We start from the raw sequence: 6,000 nt of genomic DNA on the forward strand, positions 1-6,000 counted from the left end.
ATCCAGCTATGAGATTGGTTCATACCACAAAGGGCAACTATGTCAGCCAATCAAATTGCAAGCCTTGTTTTCTAGTGCAGTCTGTTTGTTACAATGCTTCATCCTGATTCTTATATGGTGGATCTTCGGTAATTTGGTTAGTTTTGCCTGGACGAGGCTGGAGAACCCAGCTTCTCCCATCTGCTACTATGAAGGGTGCCGTCGTGAGTGACCAGACAGAGAATGTGGCTCAGCCAGATTGTGGAGTATTGATGGGCCTCTGATTGACCCTGGCTAAATATAACACTTATTGATTACTTTGGAGAAAGTGGTGCCCAGGGAAATAGGTTTAAAAAAGGTCAGAGAGCAGCTGGGCATGTACCCACCAGGGGACCATGGAGTCCAATGCAGAGAATGGCGTCTAAGATGACATCACTCAAGATTTAAAGTAGCTGTAAACACAATGGGTGGAATTTATCAAAACTGGAGCAGAAGATCTGGAGCATTTGCCCATAGCAACCAATCAGCTTCTCTCCTCAGTTTGCTCGGGTAAGATATAAAAATGAGACAGAGAAGGTGATTGGTTGCAGTGCAAATCTGCTCCAGATTTTGTCTGCTCCAGTTTTGATAAATTCCTCCCAATGACCTAAATCTCATATAAACATTAAATTTACCATAATATGAAAAGTCAAATTTGCAGCTTTTACTAATATAATATCTGGCAATGCCACTGTGAAGGTCCCTGTGCAGACACTTCATGTTATCGGGTGACAACGCTCTATCCCTCTTACCCAATTGTGCTCCTGCATTGTCACCCTGTCACACAAGCTTATCATGGCAACTACATACCTCCCAACTTGGTGAGAAAGAGGGACTCCTTCTGCAGCAAGGTATTCAGGCAATGGACACGCCCCTGCCACGACGGCCTTTAAGAATTTATATGTCAAAATGATTGGTAAAATGCAGATTTGTTGAATTACTTTTCCTTTATATTGGCTTTTCAAAATAGAAAACAAGATAATTAAAGAGGAACAGTATCAATTTAATGTGTCCCCAAACAGTTACTTTTAAGGCATGCCAACAGTCAAGGTTGTGTGCTCATTTGAACCAAACTTTCAGACCCTCCAATGGCTGGTGTCCTAGCTGATCACATGTGCAGCACCATGGCATCTGCAATCCATTCAGGGACAAGATGGCCCCTTCCTGTAACAGATAGGAGGGTGTAGTACTACATAGATTGTGCAGGCATTGTCCAACGTTGTTGCCACTGGACAGCGGCCCTGAGAAATGCCATACGATCATCACTAAAGTGTGCATAGGCAGGAAGTGGCTGCAGAGAGACAGCAGATCTGCAGCACGAATAGAACAAAGGACGGCATGCTATGACTACAGAAACTACAGGAAGGGGCAAAGACAAGACCAGTCACCCTGCACAAGGAAAGAGAGCAGCAGTGACCGACCTTTATTATAGGAGGGGGTCGGAGACAAGACCAGACACCCTGCACAAGGAGAGCAGCAGTGACCGGTCTTTATTACAGGAGGGGGCAAGACAAGACCAGTCACCCTGCACAAGCAGAGAGAGAGGCAGTGACCGGTCTTTATTACAGGAAGCTCCAAGATTCATCCACTATTTTTTGCAATCGTGCCACACTGGAACGCAGGGCATTGTATTACCACGCAGTCCTGTGAGGCCGATCGTGGTGTGGGCGGGTCTGGAGTGCCATTGACATGAATGTCACCGCCACGCCCCCTCCCGCCCCAGAACGCAAGGAAATTTGGTGTATGCGATCCCCACAGAGAGTGAATCTCCCTAACAGGGACACAGACAGCAATAAAAACCTGACAGGGGGTCCATTCTCTCTCCCCTACATCCAAAACTAAAAAGAAAGTATTGCCTTCAGTTGCACTTAAAGGAAGAACTCCAGGCACATAGAAAGCTCCTCCTTGTAGTGGGGCTACCCCTGCACTGTAAGGGATAGGTTATTGTTTTGTATAGGGGAGTCAAATAAAGCAGATATATTCGTCTGATCCTCCATCCTGTGCCAGTGACCGCTCAGCTCCCCCTCCACTTCCTCATGTCTAATACAAGTCAATGGACCTGCATGACATACACATATTACATAGCAAGTGAGGTTGAATAAAGACACAGGCCCATCAGGTTCAACGACACTGATGACATCAGCAGTCCTTAGACCGCTGGAGCCCAAGGGAGAAGAGTCTTTGGGGACCGTTCTAGCAGGACGGAAGATCAGGTGAGTATATCTTTTTGTAAATTTTGGGCCCTAGACCAAAACGAGCACTTAACCCTTGCAGTGGGGGGAGGGGGAGCCCTTGCAATACTTACCCTTGCAAGGGTAAGTATTTGGTTTGCCGTGAGCTCTTCTTTCAGCTGGCCATAGGCATTAAGATTTTCGTTGTTTAACCCTGTTGGCTGAACTAGAGAAATCTTTCGATCCCCCCATCCTGTACAGCATGGATGGAGGACTCTCCCATGCTGGCTATTGTATTCTGACATCCAGACCAGGTTGCCAGAATAGCCGAACAGCGAGTGCATCTGATGGGCTGCATTCGCTGTTCATCTGCAAATTTCCCACCCGGCTCCTTCGACAGAAGTCAATTGAAAAATGTACTTTGGTCGTACCAGGTGGTGCCATCAGGGCCTTCCATTTCGGAAATGAATCAGCAGGAAACGGCCAAATTTGGATCCATGCATTGCCAGGATTTCCCCGTCTAGTAAACAGACAGACTGTGTTGCGGAAATGTGAAGTCTTGCTCATTTCCCTTACTGGCGCGTTTCGACCTCACATGGTGACAAGAGGTAAGTATTCTCCTCCAATGACTAGTGCACTGGTTGAAACAAAAGTTGGGAGCGTGTGCAATGAAGAGCCTCAAGTCACAGGGTGGAGATGGAAGGATGCAGTGAAGCCAATGTTAGGCAAGATTCAGAACTCCACCGCCGGGCGGCAAGCAATGAGTTAATCAACTCCGCAGAACATTCTCAAGCGGAATGTGAACATTTTGCATTTTAAATAGCTGTTAAATTCTGCAGCTGTGCAGCCATCTTTAAAGCCCCCTCCTCCGTCACAAGTACCTATGTCTCCCCACAGTCCTAGGTCTGGGTCCCAATCCGCACCCTCCCCCCCCTCCCCCGGCTGCCATGTCACAGTTTATAGAATATTCCGGTTTAGTTATGGCAGGTGTACGGTGCATCCAGGCACGTGCCCCGGTTTTGGGTCCCAGCAGCCGCTGGCAGATCACGCAGGCAGGTTTATGAATATTTCATGAGATGGGGGGGGGGGAGATGTGCCGGGGAGCTCAAAACATCTGGCGGGTCTCAGGGGGAACCCAACGCTGTGCAGAAAGGCAGAAACTGTGAAGTATAAAAAAAAAGAGAGAAGGAAGAAGGGAAGAGTGCGAAGAGATTCGTCGAGAGGGCAGAGAAGAAAGGAAGCTGGGGAGCTGGAATCAGAGCTAGCAACATACACAGTTTCTTCATGTCAGGCATGTGCGGTAACCTATAGCAATACGTCGGCAGCCAGAGTCCATCGTTCTCATGGATAGAAATCGCCAACAGCACAAATCCGATTGCCTGCTACGCCCAATTTTGTGCAAACAAGTCGCATGACGTAACGTAACATATGTAAAAGCAGCTCAATAACGGTCAGGAAGATGTTGACGCATTCCAAAAAGTAGGACCCGTGTGTGGCTATTTCTGCCACTCGAATTTTGACCATGTCCTGCCAGCACCAAACGGCTTAATAAAAGTTGACTGAGCGATTGTTGAGCTGGGTGGTGCTGGCAGGCTCCCTTGACTATACATAGGTCAAAGGAGCCAGGTGGGAAACTGTTGGCCAACCGGGCTTCAGCCACTCTGAGGGCGCTCGCTATAATAGCCCAGCGGGGTAGATATGTCCAGCCGTGCTGTTCAGCGTGGAGGGAGGAATCTGTTAGATTTCTTTTGTTCAATGTATGGCCAGCTTTGGACGAGTCTGGAACTGGAAAAACAAATCTCTGCTCTCATTAGGAGATAAGAGATTCCCCTATGCCGCCATATGTAAATCAGTGTGGTACAGTGGAAGGCGGGCACAGACACACAATGTTTTTGGGTATCAGGTATTGGGGCTGTATGGTAGCTGACCCCCATTAGAGGGAGGTGACTCTATTATAATGGTGATGTCAGAATTTACTGGGCATACTCGGCTGTGATCTGTGATACGTGCGGGAAATGACCATCTCATGGGGCTTCCATTGGTCCATGTGCTAAGCGGGACAGGAAGCGTATGTAAACCCTGACAATGAGTGTCTCCTATTGGCGCAGTTAAAGGAGAACTGTGAGGTGAGTGATTTTCACTCATCCTCATAGTTTGAGCGGACGTGTGACATTGAAACTGTCACACGTCGGCTTAATAGATCGGTAAGTGAGCGAACACATACCGTTGCTCGCTCACTTCTCGATCATCTCCCCAGTCACAGCTCCCCGCAGGAATTCTCCCTTCCCTGCTCCGATCCTCCAGCGCTGACTGGTGGAATGGACGGGGGAGGGGGCGAGTACAACTGGCTCTGCCTCTAGATAGGCAGAGCCAGCTGTCACTCATGCAGCTGGGTGGATCTCGGCAGTAATGTCGGGATCCGTCCTGGCTGCGGTGGTCTCAGTATACCACGAGCTGTAGCTCGCTATATACTGAGCTTTGGGTCACGGGAGGAGGTTAGTATATGTCCTCCCATGACCCTAAAGAGAACTATGGGGAAAAACACTTACCCCATAGTTCTCTTTTAAATACACCATTGAAAGTGTTTTGTTATATCTGTTCTGTAAGTGCAAAACAATGGTTGATCCTGCCAGAAATCTTGTCAGCTGACAACGTCCTGTGCTAACTCTTCTAAGCTGGCATTGTTCCCAGCTACCTATGTGGACTACAAAACACCTATCCTTTGTTATAGAGAAAAGGAAATGGGAAGCCGTTCTGTAGTTCTGTTCTTGAGTCGCAATGTTATTCCTCTATAGATACAGTACGGTGACTTAGCTTTGTCACTCTGGGACAGGAAATATGTTACTGGAAGGATCCCCAGGGGATCTCTATAGGTTGAACTCCATGGACTTGTGTCTTTTTCCAACCTGACTAACTATGTAACTATGTAAAAAGTCTGAAAAGAGAAAACAAATGCAGCCGCCACATGTAAGGACTGGTAAGCTGCAATATATATTTCAGTTTCTTCTTGCGTTTAGCTTGTGGCTGGACAAATCCCACCAATGCTCCCTAAAAATCCCAGTTGGCTCCTAACTTTTGAGGTTTCCTCAAGGTGTGGTCAATGGAGCTGGCTCCTAAAAATAAGATCCTGCTGGCTTCTGGATTGGACAGGCTGGCTCCTGAATCCCATATTCATGTGTCCACCCCTGGGTTAGATGCACTTATAGTGGTCCATGTATAACGGATGCCGCTGATATGGCACTAGATGAGTATAGTGAATGTGTATAGAAAATTCCTATACCCGTCAGCGCCATCTAGGGGTGTTAGTGCCCATTTATAAATGAACCCCCTAAGTATAGTGGCCCAAATTATATCATAGTACAAAGCTTTCCTTACCCTGGATGAGGTGTCTGTATATCAGAGGTCACCAACTGGGTAACAAAGTATATATAAAACAATACAGCGCTTCAAAAGGACTTTGTTCATTTTTATTGTATTGATTATTAATTTTATTGATTATTATTTTATTATTTATTAATATAATTATTATAAATAATAATAATATTAATAATAATGATGATGATAATAATGATAATGTCATAGCAGAACTGTTTTCTTCTTCTAGTTTTGGATAGAGTAGGGAGGTTTTGGAGCCTCTGTCAGGTCTTCATTGCTGTCTGTGTCTACAGTAGGGAGATTTCCCCTCACTTCCTGTTCCGCTAACCATACAGGAAGATTTCTCCAGCAATAACACAGATTGCAATAAAAACACTTTTTATATTAGAACCTGGGCAGTTTTCTTGTTGTATCCCCATGTAAAAGAGCCACACCC

At 46.4% G+C, this 6,000-nt stretch overlaps 1 long non-coding RNA gene across 2 annotated transcripts in view; it reads right to left on the minus strand.

The window, feature by feature from the left end:
- LOC108787716 overlaps positions 1-6,000 on the minus strand; it is a 32,345-nt gene that overhangs the window by 14,098 nt on the left and 12,247 nt on the right. For both annotated transcript variants that reach the window (XR_001941286.1, XR_001941285.1), the window contains exon 3: positions 2,574-2,580. This is a non-coding gene — a long non-coding RNA (uncharacterized LOC108787716). The remainder of the gene's footprint in view (positions 1-2,573; positions 2,581-6,000) is intronic.

This window comes from Nanorana parkeri, unplaced genomic scaffold (genome assembly GCF_000935625.1).
Source record: "Nanorana parkeri isolate BGI_ZX_2015 unplaced genomic scaffold, ASM93562v1 scaffold280, whole genome shotgun sequence".
Classification (NCBI taxonomy): Eukaryota; Metazoa; Chordata; class Amphibia; order Anura; family Dicroglossidae; genus Nanorana; species Nanorana parkeri.